Genomic DNA, 18,290 nt, shown 5'->3' with positions numbered 1-18,290 from the left:
TGCTGCATGCTGCCTGATTACTGTGGGAGCAGTGCAGGTGCCCTCACTGTCAAGTACATAGGTGGCGGTAAAGGCTTCTGCAGGAATGGCCACACGCTAATTGGGAAATTAGCGTGTGGTCATTAATGGGGGGGTATAGCAAATGCAGCCATTTTACTGCCATGCTAAAAGTGGCCGCAGTGCATGGTAAGACCATGTGCTGACAGCAGCGTCGGCCACTTTTTAGCAAGGCTTAGTAAAAGGACTCCTTAGACAGTTGTTAGGTGATTAATTTTTTTTTCACTTAAATTTTTTATTAGATGTTTTTGTTACAATTAAATGTCTTTCTGGCTGCTTCTTTTGTAATCTGCATTGAACCTTTGTGGTGACTGCAGAATATAAATGTATTGTATTGTAAAAGAGAGGCTGTGTCTTACTACACGTATCATAATTTTCTTTGAAGGAATGAATAAGCATGTGGTGAGAGCATTTGATATAATGTACTTGGATTTTCAGAAGGCATTTCATGCAGTTCCTAATGGAAGACTCCTTAGAAAATTAAAATGTCAATGAATAGGATGTGAAGTCTTACTAGTTAAAGATAGGAAGTAAATAAGTAGAAAGGAGTAAAATAGTAAAGTGACTCAGAGGTATGTACTAGAATCAATGTTGTGTAACACTCTCGGTAATCCGGAAAAGATGGCAATAAGGGAACTAGTAAAAAATGAAGATCAAAAATGTGACCTACTGCAAAATTTCAGCTTCAGGTATGGAATAACTGCATCTTTAAAAATGAGAAACATTTATCAATAAAAATGTAATTAACCCCAGAAATCACATATCCCACTTTAGGTACCTGCAGTTTTTGGGCTGTGGAATATAAAAATCATTAAAGTTGTGAAAAAAATGCATAATTCCATTCTACTGACCCTATAGTACAAAAACTTTCAAAAACAAAAGTTGCCCCTCCAAACGTAAAGCCTTGTCAGATTGGAAAAATGGGTATCATAAAATCTGATGTAACTTCATCTGGCTCATTTCTGGTTGAAACGTTCTTGCATCTTCATTGTTTTAGCTTGTACATTGTACTCTATTTTGCTGTTTCAGCATGAAAGAAGAAGTCTAATGGTGAGGTTACTGGACTGAGAACCAGGTTAGCTTGGTTCAAATCACACTGTAGTTCCTTCTGATCTTGGGCAAGTCACTTATTCCTCCATTGCCTCAGATACAGAAAACTTAGATTGAGAGCCCTCCAGGGACAGAAAAATACCCAATATGCCCTCCACTTTGAAGACTTGCAGGCAGTATATAAGAAAATTATTTAAAAAAAAAATGAAAGATGGTCAATCAGATCAATAAATGTGTGGATATAGCTTACACCTTTCTAAGTAGTTCAAGGCAACTTACATTCAGATACATTAGCCATATTTCTTGCCTGCAGAGGGTTTATAATCCAATTTTGTACCTGAGGCAATGGAAAATTACCCCCCCCCCTGTTTACAAAGCTGCACTAGCAGCTGACGGTGCGGTAATGCCAACACAACCCATTCACAGGCCTAAGGGGTCCTTTTACAAAGGTACGTTAGTGTTTTTAGCATGTGCTAAAAAATAAGCACACGCCAAACACTATAGATGCCCATATATTCCTATGAATCATTAGATTTAAGGAGAAGATAACTGAAGCTGGGTATATTGAAAGTGATTCATATATTCCTACGGGCATCTCTAGTGTTTAGTGCGTGCTAATCATTAGTTTGTGCTAAAAGCGCTAGTGTGCCTTTGTAAAAGGACCTGTAAGTGTCCTGCCGAAGAACAGAAGGAGCAGCAAAGATAAACTCGTCTTTCCTGGTTCTCAGCGCACTGCTCTAACCATTAAGCTGTCCCTAAACCTAACACTTATTATGACCCAGTAAATATATCACCTTTAGCCATGTAAATCTGTACAGACTCAAAAATAATGAGGTCTAAACTGGGGAGAGATTTGGGACAGACTAGGGGTAGAGAGAAACTTCTATGGATAGAAGTGATATTCAGATATAACTATACATGGATAAGATAACCATCCAAAAATATACTTGGATATTTCACAGAGATACTTGTACATATATCACTGCTGAATACACACATATCTTTATGTGAATAAAGCTACACCTATTTCCCTTCTTTGAAAATGTAACTTCATAGCTTCCATTATAATCTAAGGGACTGATGTTGTCATTCTTTTATTTTTCTTGCAACATAAAAATAGATAACCTTGTTTATGAAAGCTATGCCATTGTACTCTGTCACATGTAATGAAAAGAAAATGTAACAAAGCAACCTTTTCTGTAAAAAACACAACAAATAAAATCCTGTATGCACTTTCTTAGGGCAAAAAATTGCTTTTGAACAGTATCATTTGCTTTACAGCGGATCATGGCACTCTTCTTTTCAAAGTACTTGGTCAGGCCATAAATCCTATATGACCTGTCAAACACCCTTGCTTTTCTGTCATATACACAGAAGCATGACTCATGAAAAAGTCTTGCAAGTAACATATCTCAAATGACTCACTCACAATATGATTAACAAAACACAAAAACTGTGGCCTTGGTACTTAAGGGACCCATTTACTAAGCTGTATTACATGCTAACATGAGCCTAACACAGCTTACAATGGTGCTCTGAGGGACACAGGCATCCAGCAGTAAGTGCCAAATTAGCGTACCCTAATCCAGGTGCAATAAATATTTAGAATTTTTGAAGGTGATGTGTTAGGGGGCAGAGAGTGGGTGTTCCTGCACTAAAATGTCTTCTAATTTTGGAGTGCAGAATCAGAACCATTTGCAGAAAACATTCAAAATCAGAATTTTATGTTATGTTTCCTGCAAATGGTACTGATTATGTGCCATTTAACATAAGAACAGCCATACTGGATACTGTGTCCAACAGTGGCCAATCCAAGTCACAAGTACCTGGCAGAAATTGAATTAGTAGAACATTCCATGCTACCAATCCCAGGGCAAGCAATGGCTTTCCTCATGTCCATCTCAATAACAGATTATGAACTTTTCCTCCAGGAACTTGCCAAACCTTTTTAAAACATAGATATGCTAACCACTGGTACCACATCCTCTGGCAGCAAATTCCAGATCTTAATTATTCACTGAGTGAAAAAATATTTCCTCCTATTTGTTTTAAAAGTATTTCCATGTAATTTCATCGTGTCTCCTGGTCTTGTACTTTTTGAAACAGTAAAAATTTGATTCAATTCTACCTGTTCTGCACCGCTCAGGATTTTATAGACCTCAATCATATCCCCCTTCAGCTGCCTCTTTTCCAAGCTGAAGAGTCCTAAACTCTTTAGCCTTTTCTCATATGGGAGGAGTTCCATCCCATTTATCATTTTGTTTGCTCTTCTATGAACCTCTGCTAATTCTGCTATATCCTTTTAGAGATACGGTGACTAAAATTGAATGTAATACTCAAGGTGAGGTCACATCATGGAGTGATACAGAAGCATTATAATATTCTTGGTCTTATTTTGCATTTCTTTCCTAATAATTCCTAGCATCTTCTTTGCTTTTTTGGCCATTGCTGCACACTGGGCAGATTTCAATATTGTCTACAATGACCCCTAGATTTTTTTCTTCAGTACTGACTTCTAAGGTGGACCCTAGTATCAAGTAACTATGATTCAGATTATTCTTCCCAATGTACATCACCTTGAATTTGTCCACATTACATTTCATCTGCCATTTGGATGCCCTGTCTTCCAGTTTCCTAAGATCTTCCTGCAATTTTTTTTACAATCTGCATTTGTTTTGACAGTTTGAATACTTTGTGTCATCTGCAAATTTAATCACCTCACTCATTATTCCATCTTGCAGATCATTTATAAATATGTTAAATAGCATCAGTTCCAGTACAGATCCCTGTGGCACTCCATTATTCACCCTCCTCCATTAAGAAAAATGGCTATTTAACCCTACTCTATGTTTTCTGTCCAATAACCAATTCCTAATCCACACAAGAACCTTGCTTCCGATCCCATGACTTTTATTTTCTCAGGATTCTCTTATGAGGAACTTTGTCAGAAGCTTTCTGAAAATCCAGATATACTACATCATCCGGCTCACCTTTTACTCACATGTTTATTTACACCTTCAAAAAATGAAGCAAATTGGTGAGGCAAGACTTCCCTTGGCTGAACCCATGCTGACTCTGTCCCATTAAACCATCTTTGTCTATGTGTTCCATAATTTTATTCTTTATAATAGTTTCCACTATTTTCCCAACACTGAAGTCAGGTTTACCTGACTGTAATTTCCCAGATCACCCTTGGAAACCTTTTTAAAAATCAACATTACAAAGGCCACCCTCCAATCATCAGGTACTACAGATGATTTTAATGACAGGTTACAGATCACTAACATCAGTTTCATGTTTGAGTTCTTTCAGTACCCTGGGATGCATGTCATCCACTCCAGGTGATTTATAATTCTAACTTGTCAATTTGGTTCAGTATCCACCTTATAATCGAAAGAGAAAAACGCCTAGATTTCGACCCAAATCGGGAGATAGACGTAAAATGAATAAATCGGTATAATCGAAAGCCGATTTTGGATGTTTTCAACTGCACTCCATCGCGGATGCGGACAAAGTTAATGGGGGCATGTCAGAGGTGTGGTGAAGGTGGAACTGGGGCGTGGTTATCAGCCGAGGAGAGATGTACGCGTTAGGGCGATAATCAAAAAAATAAAGGCGTTTTTAGCGAAAATTTAGGACACTTTTGTTAGACCCTTTTTTCACACGAACAGGTCCCGAAAAAGTGCTCTAAATGACCAGATGACCATCGAAGGGAATCGGGGATGACCTCCCCTGACTCCCCCAGTGGTCACTAACCCCCTTCCACCACAAAAAATGATGTTTCACAACTTTTTATTTTCACCATCAAATGTCATACCCACCTCCCTGGCAGCAGTATGCAGGTCCCTGGAGCAGTTGTTAGGGGGTGCAGTGGACTTCAGGCAGGTGGACCCAGGCCCATCCCCCCCACCTGTTACAATTGTGCTGCTTAATGCTTATTAGTCGTCCAACCCCCCCAAACCCACTGTACCCACATGTAGGTGCCCCCCTTCACCCCTTAGGGCTATAGTAATGGTGTAGACTTGTGGGCAGTGGGTTTTGAGGGGGATTTGGGGGGCTCAACACACAAGGGAAGGGTGCTATGCACCTGGGAGCTCTTTTACCTTTTTTTTTTTTTTTTTTTGTAAAAGTGCCCCCTAGGGTGCCCGGTTGGTGTCCTGGCATGTGAGGGGGACCAGTGCACTACGAATCCTGGCCCCTCCCACGAACAAATGCCTTGGAGTTATTTGTTTTTGAGCTGGGCACTTTCATTTTCCATTATCGCTGAAAGACAAAAACGCCCAGCTCACAAATTGTCAAATAAAACATGGACGTCTATTTTTTGCGAAAATACGGTTCGGTTCGCCCCTTCACGGACCCGTTCTCGGAGATAAACGCCCATGGAGATAGACATTTTCATTCGATTATGCCCCTCCACGCCTTCCAGGTTCACTGAGATTTCTTTCAGTTCCTCTGCATTGTCACCTTTGAAAACCACTTCCAGTACAGGCAGATCTCTTACATCTTCTGTAAAGACCGAAGCAAAGAATTCATTCAATCTCTCTGCTATGACTTTGTCCTCCCTGAGTGCCCCATTTGCTCCTTCATGATCTAACGGTCCCATGGATTCCCTCCCAGGCTTTTTGTTTCTGATGTACCTTGAAAAGGTGCTATGAGTTTTTGTCTCCATGGCAAGTTTTTCTTCATATGCTTTTTTTTTTAGTTTTCTTTATCAATGCTTTGCATCTAGCTCAACACTGCTTATGTTGCTTATTATTTTCTTCATTTGGATCCTTTTTCCATTCTTTGAAGGATGCTTTTTTGGCTCTAATAACCTCTTTCACTTCACCTTTTAACCATGCTGACTGTTGTTTGCTCTTCTTTCCGCCTTTTTTAATATGTGGAATACATCTACTCTGGGCTTCCACAATGGTATTTGTAAACAACATCAATTCATGATTTTGAGTACTAATCTTTGTGGCCAACCCTTTCAGCTTCTTTTTAACCATTTTCTTCATTTTGTCAATGTTACCCTTTTGAAAATTGAATGCTGCTGCAGTACATTTCTTTAATGATTCAAGATAACAGTTCAAATTTATCATGCTATGATCACAGTTTCCTAGCAGATCCTACATCATTACCTCTTATACCATGCCCTTCATTCCACTGTGGACTAGATCTAAAATAGCTCCCATTCTTGTTGGTTCTTGGACCAGTTGCTCAAGAAGCAGTCATTTATTAATCTAAGAATTTTATCTCCCTAGTGCTCCCTGATGTAGCATTTATCCAGTCAATATTGGGGTAATTGAAATCAAATGGAATAGGTAGAATCTATTATCAAACAAAAACACACCTTCCTACCTTATATACAACGTGTTTGAAAGCAACAATGGCGTCCCTAAAGTGAAAAAATAATAACAAAAAATGTGGAGAAAAAAAGACATCAGATCCCTCGGAAACACTTCTTTGTCAAAGGACACGCCTTTTGTATAATGAGGGAACCGTATCAGTCATGTGTCTTTAAAAAAAACTCCACAAAACAATATTCACACTGGCTTAACCATGTACTCTACAAACACTTGTAAAGGAGACATAAATAACGCATTTCCCAAAACTTGGCAAGAGTACTTATCTCGGCTAAAGAATTGTCCAACTTTATATTATGAATCCAGCCTCGCGTGTAATGTACTCCTCACTTCAATAAAGGAACAACAATCTGTCCTGAACCTCCCATGACCCTTCCACTTCCACGCCTTTTTTTTCAGGATGCACATAAAATGTAGGTGCAAATCACGTGCCTTAATTTACAAGCATTTCGCGTATTGTTCATATGGTTGTGTGAGGCAGCTACAGTGGTGGAAATAAGTATTTGATCCCTTGCTGATTTTGTAAGTTTGCCCACTGACAAAGACATGAGCAGCCCATAATTGAAGGGTAGGTTATTGGTAACAGTGAGAGATAGCACATCACAAATTAAATCCGGAAAATCACATTGTGGAAAGTATATGAATTTATTTGCATTCTGCAGAGGGAAATAAGTATTTAATCCCTCTGGCAAACAAGACCTAAATCATTAAGAGTTCTGGGCTGTCGCTTGGCAACTCGCAGCTTCAGCTCCCTCCATAAGTTTTCAATGGGATTAAGGTCTGGTGACTGGCTAGGCCACTCCATGACCCTAATGTGCTTCTTCCTGAGCCACTCCTTTGTTGCCTTGGCTGTATGTTTTGGGTCATTGTCGTGCTGGAAGACCCAGCCACGACCCATTTTTAAGGCCCTGGCGGAGGGAAGGAGGTTGTCACTCAGAATTGTACGGTACATGGCCCCATCCATTCTCCCATTGATGCGGTGAAGTAGTCCTGTGCCCTTAGCAGAGAAACACCCCCAAAACATAACATTTCCACCTCCATGCTTGACAGTGGGGACGGTGTTCTTTGGGTCATAGGCAGCATTTCTCTTCCTCCAAACACGGCGAGTTGAGTTCATGCCAAAGAGCTCAATTTTTGTCTCATCTGACCACAGCACCTTCTCCCAATCACTCTCGGCATCATCCAGGTGTTCACTGGCAAACTTCAGACGGGCCGTCACATGTGCCTTCCGGAGCAGGGGGACCTTGCGGGCACTGCAGGATTGCAATCCGTTATGTCGTAATGTGTTACCAATGGTTTTCGTGGTGACAGTGGTCCCAGCTGCCTTGAGATCATTGACAAGTTCCCCCCTTGTAGTTGTAGGCTGATTTCTAACCTTCCTCATGATCAAGGATACCCCACGAGGTGAGATTTTGCGTGGAGCCCCAGATCTTTGTCGATTGACAGTCATTTTGTACTTCTTCCATTTTCTTACTATGGCACCAACAGTTGTCTCCTTCTCGCCCAGCGTCTTACTGATGGTTTTGTAGCCCATTCCAGCCTTGTGCAGGTGTATGATCTTGTCCCTGACATCCTTAGACAGCTCCTTGCTCTTGGCCATTTTGTAGAGGTTAGAGTCTGACTGATTCACTGAGTCTGTGGACAGGTGTCTTTCATACAGGTGACCATTGCCGACAGCTGTCTGTCATGCAGGTAACGAGTTGATTTGGAGCATCTACCTGGTCTATAGGGGCCAGATCTCTTACTGGTTGGTGGGGGATCAAATACTTATTTCCCTCTGCAGAATGCAAATAAATTCATATACTTTCCACAATGTGATTTTCCGGATTTAATTTGTGATGTGCTATCTCTCACTGTTACCAATAACCTACCCTTCAATTATGGGCTGCTCATGTCTTTGTCAGTGGGCAAACTTACAAAATCAGCAAGGGATCAAATACTTATTTCCACCACTGTATATCTGATGTTCCCCAGATACTAGATAGTTATCTATAATATCCTGCATTCTACACTGATGTCTGGGACATGATTGTTTTTATTAATTATTAGTCCCCACACTTTTCCTTTTGTTTGGTGGTTTTTAATGAAGAGTTAATTTACAAGCAAGCATCTTAATTGATTCCAATTAGTGCCAATAATTGCTTGTTTAAAAAAGCCAACTATTGGCACTAATTGGCTTGCTATTCAATTAAATTGCCCGTGCAAATTGGACGCTTGCCCAAATTTGTGTAACAATTTTTGGTGACTTTTATAGAAATAGGGTGAACATGTGTTAGCAACCTATAGAGCATAGACTGGTAAGCTGCATCTATACCGTTTTAAGGAAGTGTATTAACCTCTGCATGCAGCCAATGTGAACCAAAGCACAGAAAACTGAGAAGCTGTCAAGGGGCTGTAAAGTCTAAATAGGCAGCCCTGGCATTTCTCCTTCAGGGCAGGTCACTGCCTCATAAGCAGTGTAGAAGTTTACTAAAAGAATAAAAGTGAGGTGGATCAGTGACGATCCATGGAGACACTGAATTCAGAACAAAATGAAAATGGCAGGGCTGGCTAGAGATAATCCATGATCTCCTCCTCTTACCCTAGCGTAAGGCTGCCCAGCAGGATATAGAGGCCCTTTTTCTATGTCCCTCTCTTTCTTGCGTGTGGTTTCCTGCGTGCGGTGTCCATTTTAGTGCAGCTGTAAAATGGCCACAATTTCTTTTTTTTCCCCATTACTGGCCTTGCACTAATTTTGCGCTAATTAGGTGGTAAGGGCTCCCATGCTAAACCTGCACTAATCGGCAGCGCATGATGATTTGCCGATTAGAGCAGGCAGGGCCGCCGAGAGACTGGGCCAGGCCTGGGGAAAAGCCACCCCTGCCACCCTCACCGCCCTGTCCCCCCTCCACCCCCGAGGTCACCACTGCTCCCCCCCGAGATCGCCGTAGCCACTGCTCCCCCTCCACCCCCCCGAGGTCACCACCGCTCCCCCTCCATCCGCCACTGGGCCAGGCCCCCTGCATTAAAATCGCAGTCTCACCTCCGTGAAAGCAGCTCTCAGGCAGCAGAACACCTCCCTTCGGCCCTCCTTCCCTCCTTGTGTCCCGCCCTCGTGGAAGTTACGTCAGACGAGGGCGGGACACAGGGAGGGAAGGAGGGCCGAAAGGAGGCATTCTGCTGCCTGCAGCGCTGCTTTCATGGAGCTCAGACTGCAATTTCAATGCGGGGGCAGACAGTTGATGATGGAGGGCGGGTGGGACTGCGGTGCCGGGCCGCCCTTGGAGGTCCGGGCCCGGGGAATTTTGTCCCCCCTGCCCCCCCCTCTCGGCGTCTATGATAGCAGAGCATACATAATCTCTGCCCCCAAATATGCCCCCTGTGCTAAAAACATTTTCTATTTTTTATCACAGGATTGACGTGCGCTGATCCCAGAACTACAATGGGACGCCTGAGTGCGTACTGTGGTAGTGCCTTTTAGCTTGCGGTAAACATGTGTTAGTGCTTACCGTCACTTAGTAAAAGGACCCCTTAATTTGTACATCTTGAGATCTAAGGGCCCTGTTTACTAAGACACGCTAAAGGCGCGTTAGTGCTTTTAATGCACGCTAACCATTATTGCGCACTAACTGTAGGTGCCCACAATATTCCTGTGGGCGCTTACACAGTTAGCACACACTAATTTTGTGCATGTGCTAAAAACGCTAGCGCAGCTTAGTAAACAGGGACCTAAATCTCTTGTGCCTGGACAGGACTACTGGCTAAACCTTCAGGGTGGAAGTTGATACTCCTTTTTTTTTTTTTTTACTGGGCAGAGGACATTGCTTGCTCAAGGTTCACATCCTTTTAAAACAGCAGTACACATTGATTATGTAGTGGATTCTGCTGACTGTGGGGCTAATCAATCATCAAGAGGAGAACAATTTGTTGTAGAAGATGCCTGCTGTAACCTAAAGGTCAGAGGTTCAAGGCTGGCTTGTTCATGATAGCTATTAACACTGGAAAATAAAGATGCTGAGAGACTTTAAATGAGATTTGTAATTGGATGTGTGGGACATAGCAGTTTAAATAATATAATTCTGCAACATGAGCATATAACACAAAAATAATTATAATACATCTATAATACAAATGTCATGACCAGATTAAAAAATACAAAAGTCGACAATAATAAAAATATTATAAAATATAAAGTTTAAAAGAAAATCAAGAATAAAATTTATCATAAATCCACCCAAGCTTCACTAAACTCTGTGCTCATCACACCTACAAATGGGTCACATAAAAGAACATGCCTTCTTGGCACCACACTTTCTTTTAAGGGATAATCTCTAGGATGAGTCTATAAAAGCCCTTTTAAGCTTGGGATAATTTTAAAACAGGACAACTAGGCTGTGAAGGAAGAAAGGTGCATATGCATATCTATTTTGCACAGGCTGTTAATATAACAAAGTCATCCAGACCCAATGAGCTATGCTGTGGACACTGTCAGCTCGCCACACTCCTCAGTGAAACTGATTGAATGTTTGATCTATATAAAGGACCTCAGACACAATGGCCTTATTTGCAACACAACACATTTTTCTGCTATGTATTTAGCCCTGAAGTTGTAATCGCTGGCTAGTGAGCTCTGCAAAAGAGTTAAAATATTTACAGGAAATGTTTCAATGTTTTTAGGCGGCAAAGTGAACACTCCTTTTAAGTGCCCTGTTGCCACAAAGTGAAGTCTGTTCTAGAGGGTGACCTAAACCAGGGCTTTTGGTTTCGACCAAAAACAAATCTGCAGCTGAAATGTACTGCTTGGTTTTGCTGGAGCCGAAGCCAAAAGCAAAACCAGCCCCCCCCCCCCCCCAACACTGCTGCCACTGCAAACCCATTCTCCCTGAACCAGCCTCCTCCCTGACAAAAAAACTCATCCTCCCCCAGGCTGCCCACCAACTTTGCCCTCCCCCCACCCATAGGGTCTCCCTGGACCTACCTTCAAAAAGCCCTGGTGTTCTAGTGGCCTCTTCAGAACAGGAGCAATCCTGGGTTGCTCCTGCCTACCCCTACCCACTGCATAGTGAAAATGGCAGCCAAGACTGTCTTAGGAGGTCATGGACACCATTTTGGGATTGGAATGATCATGGGCAGAAGCATTCCCAGTCACTCTTTCTCATGCCGTTTCCAATCTCAAGATGGCAGTCATGACTTCTCTTGCACCTAAATGTAGGCACACTCAGTGTGCTGTAACAAGGCATCTAACTTGTGCTGCCCAGCTAATGAACTGCCCCTCTATGGGCATACATGTTTAGAATAAGGACATTTACACATGTATATTGCATAAACCTTCACAAGTGCCAAAATTCTGCCTAAGCGCTATTTTATAAATACCTGCTTAGTTATACAGCATGTATTTGCAAAGTGGGCATTCACATGGGTACAGCTTAGGCAGGGCTCAGACTTAACATGCATAACTTACAGAAAGCTATAAGTACTGTCGGTATCTGCTGCACTTAGACGCTAACACTTATACCAGCTTGAGCCCAAATGTTAATATATATCCAGTTACATTAGTATTTTATAAAGGAATGAAAGGTATCTACTTTCCTTCATAGAATAGACTCCTACAGTGTACACACTGCGTACCTAATTGCAGGCACCTTGTTATAGAGTCACTTTTTTTATGACTGGCTTTTGAAAGCAAGAACTTTCTTCCTCAGGTCAGGACCAGCGCACTGCATCAATGACCTTTGGATAAGTGTTATTTTATTTTATTCTGTTTTTTTTATCCTTTCTTATTTTTCTTTATTTTCTATTTTTAATGAATTTACTTTTTTCTCTTTGTTTTACATTGTTTTATTGTAAATCACCTGGATGGTTTGTCTTACAGGCAGTATATCAAATAAAAGAAACCTTGAATCTTGAAGACCATATGAGCAAAAGATAACAATATTGCAAGCACATTTTGCGACTTTCTGGCTGGAAAAACTGCTGAGGATTGTCTGTGCTTTTTTTGTTTTTTTTTTACGTTACCTTTATCGTCATACTTGTTGTTCCGGGGGTCCTTGTTTTTAGGTTTTACCGGCTGTGAGCCTGCTTTCTACTTTTTAAGATCAGAGGAAAAAGTTTGTTTATCTGCTCAGGCTCAACTTTATCCTTAGCAGACCACAATGCTGTCTTTGAGACTAGCTTTCTTTGTTTGCCTGGCCTTCCCTGGTATTTGGGGGGGGGGGGGGGGGCATCTGTAGTGGTAGCCTTGCCAAAAAATGGGGCTAAACTTGCAACTGTAAAAAAGTGGCAGGCAGTTATGAGTTGGTATTGAAGAAAACAGATTCTCTCTATTGGGACTGATACTCCATTTTCATTTTAAACAGGAATTCTGAAAAAAAAAAGAATTAAAAAGAAGCTTGTGAGAACACAGGATAAACTGTAGGGAGCTGTCCTGGATTTTGAAAGCTATTCTTTTTTAAAGTGTACGAATGATTCAGAAAGTAAAACAACATTTTCCTAAATTACCTCAAGGTAGGTAAATGACATCTAAGTTATTCCAGATCTAGTGAGTGTATTAATTTAGCTGTGATTAATTGCATAAAGAAATTAAATGAAAATATTTGTTTCCACCTGTGAAGTTAATAGAAAAACTGAACTTTTGAAACTATTTGGCAAACATGAGAAAATAAGACGTAGTCTGAAAGACTTAATCATCCTGACAGAGAGAAAGAATGGTTCTTCCAAAGTAAAAATAGAAGACAAATAAAGCTGCAATTTCTTGTTAAAAAAAAACAACAACAACAACAACAACAAGACAGCAATTCTAAAAATTGATGCCTTATTTTGGGGTCCTTTTACTAAAGGGTTGCTGCATGGCAACCCGGAACTATCACCGGCCCACTGCAGGTGCCGGTTTTAGTTCCACCCCCAGTGTGTGCCATTTCCGGTGCTAGTGGAAATATAAAAAAAAATATTTCTGCAGGGGGGTTACCCGGTAGTAATCAGGCAGCGTCATGCTCTGCCCAGTTACCACTGGGTTAGAGCGGGATCCCTTACCACTACTTCAGTGGGTGGTGTTAGGTTCTCCCCCCAAAATGGCTGCGTGGCAACTGCAAACTTACTGCACAGCCATTTCTTTTTCCGCCTTTTTAGCCACTGAGGTAAAAAGGGGCCCTGGCACGTGGCAAAAATGGCCGCTACTGAGAGAACAGGGCCCCTTTTACTGCAGCTTAGTAAAAGGGCCCCTTTAAGTGCCACAAAAGGCAGGGGGAGTTTGGTGCCAATTCTATAATGGCTTAAGGGCATATCCAAGCTATTACAGAATACTAGCACAAAGCTGCATTGTCACACAAACTTATGACAGGGGCATAGCCAGACCTGACATTTTGGGGGGCCCAGAGTTAACATGAGGGGAACTAGGCATATAGGGCGAGTAGTGCTTAGTATACTCCTAAATAGTGCCTTAGAGTGCACTTGATAACGAATTTCAAGGTAAACATTGTGTCCTGCATAAAAATAAACCATATGCAAATTTATGGAAACCTTGGAAACACTTATTTTTAAATGAAGTTTCATTATTCCATAACTTTAACTTTACCATTATAATAGACGAGTCTGGTCAACCTCTCAACACTCATCACAGTATCCTGGAAAAGCATTACTGCAGTGGTACATATCCTTCAACTTTATAAGAAATATAAAATGCCTTATCAAGCTGTAATAATAGCTCTTCCTCTGGTTCTACTGTTTTCTTTCCTTTCTGAAGCTGATATTAACCAGTTCAAGTCCCTGGGGTTCCTAACAGTGTTCCTTCCACCCTCTTCTCCTTATGAAAGAGCAGACAAATTCTGCCAAATTACTTTGTGAAGTAACATTACATCCTGCAAAGAAGCTTCTCAGAGCCTATGTGACAAGCTTAACAGCACCGATTCTGAACACACAAATATCAGTAACTACCTTTAGAAAGGCAGCAATGAATGTACAGAACCACAATATGCTTCTTTTTGGAAAGGCCAGACATCAGACTCCTATGGATCCATGCACAAGTTACATGCCAGTAGAATCTTTCACCTTGGTTGCCCACAGAACACAGACCAATCCTTACCAATTACAGAATAAAGGACCAAAATTAGAAAAGGAAATACTGAGAAATCACATTCTCTGTAAGCAGTACAGCACAGGAGAAGTACAAATAAAAAGGGATTATCTACTGTAGGGAGCAAAATACTAGATCACTTTCTACCCCAAAATAAAACCCACAAATAAATTATCTGGATACCCATGAAAAGTTAAAACTTGTGGGACAACAGTGAGCTGTATTTTCAAAGCACTTACTGAATCTGCCAGCGGCCCGTAAAATTGAAGGACACCGGTGCAAGGAGTGGTGAAGAACAGTGCTGCAAGGAGCAGGAGGGCAGCCAGTAGTGCCTAAAACATAGGCACTTGACTGGACACCAGGGTTGGGGGGCCTGAGGCTGGAATGGGGGGGGGGGGCTGGGACCCCAAGGCCTTCCGTAGCTACACCACTGCTTATGACAGGTCAATAGCTGGTGTAAGTGGGTGCACCTAAGGTCACCATGCAATGTGTACAATTTGTGTACGTTGCTTGGTGACATACGCATCTGTCCAATCTCTGAGTTCTGAAATGGTTGTTGAAGGAGATGGAATCCTATTGAGCTGTTGGTGTTTTAAAATAAGTTAGGGTAGTGCATACTTAGGTCATTTTAAATATTTGTTTCTGCATATAAACATGCTATCAGCTACTAGAAAATATGCCCGAAAAAAACTGACAAGTGATGAAAATGCCCATACAGTTTTTTGTACCAGGTACCCTGAAAAATAAACAAATGGGGGGTATGGAACTCTCAAGGCCCCCTGTAGCTACACCACTGCTTATGACAGGTCAATGGCTAGTGTAATTGGGTGCACCTAAGGTCACCACGCAATGTGTACAATTTGCGTGCATTGCTTGGTGACATGCACATGACATGTCATGCTCTGTCCATGTGTATGCCCCTCCCCCCAAAGATGAATGCTAAGCAATTTAGGCACTCTCTGTTTGATATTCACAAGGATCTAACCTGCAGGAGAGGCTCTCCTCTAGTTAAGTCCAATTGAGTAATCCAGCACACGATATTAAATGGTTAGTGCTGTTGAATATCGCTGCTATTTGGCCATCTTGTAGCTGGTTAGTTAGGGGTGGGCTGGTGGCCCACAAAATGCCTACTTATCTGGTTAGTGGTGATTTTCAATTCATTATCTGGCTAAGTAACTGCATAAAGTTAGGACAACAAAAAGGCTGCTCTAACTTTGGGCCCCTTTTACTAAGCTATGTCTGATGCAATTTCCTGTTTCACTAAACAGGATATTACATCAGAAAGAAAGCAGAAGCTGGCAGAGGAGGGAAGGCCCTGGAGCAGGCCTGTGGGAGATCTTATTCGTGGTTCCATAGGTAGAGAGAGTGGGAGGGAGGGAGGGAGGAAGAAAGACAGGAAGAGATGCAGGACCCACGGTAATCTCATTTTTTTTAAACTATGAGAGCAAGGCTTTTTACTGCTTCCCTGGGGCGGTAAAAATTTTTGCTCCCATACGCATGGTAAATATGGTAAGTTTTTTTTTGCTGCTGTCTGTTGTGGATTTACCATGGATCCCTATCCATATGTCATTCTCTAGTTAACAAGAAATTTCAGTTGTTCATCTGCACTGCTTGCTTACTGACTTATTAACACCCCAGCTACTGTGATTGGATAAAATGAGAAACTATACTGTGATTGGATGGATAAGAAGGAAGTACTGTGATTGGATAAAATAAGAAACAGCACTGGGATTGGATGAATAGGAAGGAAGATTTGTGATTGAATAAAATGAGAAACTGCATTGTGGATTGGATAAAACGAGAAACTGTACTTTGATTGAATGGATAAGAAGGAAGTACTAGGCTGTGATTGGATGAAATGAGAAAATGCATTGGAAACATTTCTTTTCTTTTGTGTTATGGCACAGCTAGTGTTCGTTGTTGATTTAGAAATCCGTTACTGTTTAATTAAGCCAAAATTAATAGTTTAGTAGTGAGAGAATTTTATGAGAAGCTGAGATTGAAAAGTGATAAACCGGATAGGAAAATTGATAGCAAACTATAAATTCTGTGAATGAAGTGAGATCAGTGGCAATGTCACTTCAAGCAACTTCATCAAGTATCTCAAGATGAGTATTGTAGGCTATTGGTGCACTGATTATCTGTTAGTCAAAAGCGCCCGGTATTGGAGGCTTGGGGAGGCTAAGCCTCCCCAGCTGCAGCGACGGTGGTGTACTAATTCTTCGGGGCAGTCTTGCCTGCCTGCCCGCCCCGCTGCCAGCGCTGATTCCCCCGCTGGTGCTGCGCTGCCAGCATTCGCGCTTTAAAAATGGCCGCCGAGACTTCCATTTGGCCATTTTGAAGCGTGAACGCCGGCAGCAGCAGCACCAGTGGGGGAGAGTCAGCGCTCACAGCGGGCAGGCAAAACTGCCTGCCCGCCCAGCGCCTGCCCCGAAGAATTTGAAGAGTCAGGATCTGGAGGGAGGGAGGAGAATAATTCATGCAGGGCAGGGGAGGGTCACTGCTGGACATGGGTGGATGGAGGGCAGGGGAAGGAGGGTCACTGGACATGGGTGGATGGAGGGCAGGGGAAGGAGGGTCACTGGGCATGGGTGCATGCAGGGCAGGGGAGAGGAGGGTCACTGCTGGACATGGGTGGATGGAGGGCAGGGGAGAGGAGGGTCACTGGACATGGGTGGATGTTGGGCAGGGGAAGGAGGGTCACTGGGCATGGGTGCATGCAGGGCAGGGGAGAGGAGGGTCACTGCTGGACATGGGTGGATGGAGGGCAGGGGAGAGGAGGGTCACTGGACATGGGTGCATGCAGGGCAGGGGAGAGGAGGGTCACTGCTGGACATGGGTGGATGGAGGGCAGGGGAGAGGAGGGTCACTGGACATGGGTGCATGCAGGGCAGGGGAAGGAGGGTCACTGGGCATGGGTGCATGCAGGGCAGGGGAAGGAGGGTCACTGGGCATGGGTGCATGCAGGGCAGGGGAGAGGAGGGTCACTGCTGGATGGAGGGCAAGGGATAGGAGGGGAGAGAGAAGAAATGCTGGAAATGGATGGAGGGGAGAAAAAAGCGAGGATGGAGATGAGATGAGGGAAAAAGGAAGAGAGGAGAAAAACTGCACATGGATGAAGAAAATAGGCAGAAGCTGAGGACCAGAAATGAAGAAGAAAGGCAGAAAGTAAAAGAAATAAATGGAAAGGAAGCCCTGGAAACGGAGTTAAGAGGACAGATAGTAGCAGAATCGGATACTGGGCCAGCATGATCAGAAAAACAATGTCACCAGACAACAAAGGTAGAAAAAAATCATTTTATTTTCATTATAGTGTTTGGAATATGTCTACTTTGAGAATCAGGTGCTCAACATTAAAAGTTTATATTTATTTACTTATGTATGGCATTTTATCCCACATTAAACATGAATTAGGATGTTTTGTGGCTCTACGTGAGAATTGTGATATTATGATCCCTTGTTTCATATTGTTGACAGTCTGCATTTTCCGTATGGGTGGTATATTGGTGTATTAGGTTCTGCCCAGTGTAATATTTATGGTACAGTAAGGTTCTGTGTGTGTTTTTGCACAAAGTTGTGCATAGTGTTTTGCAGTTGAGCAATTATGGTTAGTATATGCTTTGAGCAACCACTTTATTCTTTGACATATGATACATAGCTAATATCTAAATTTAATAAAAGGTATTGTGACTTTTATTTATTTATTTTTTCTGTGTGTTATCAGACAATTATGGATTTAAGCTCCACCCCTGGCCCCACCCCTAACCCCGCCCCCTTTAGCCTCCCCAAAC

Source organism: Microcaecilia unicolor, chromosome 2 (genome assembly GCF_901765095.1).
Source record: "Microcaecilia unicolor chromosome 2, aMicUni1.1, whole genome shotgun sequence".
NCBI classification, from domain to species: Eukaryota; Metazoa; Chordata; class Amphibia; order Gymnophiona; family Siphonopidae; genus Microcaecilia; species Microcaecilia unicolor.
This window is presented reverse-complemented; position numbering follows the sequence as displayed.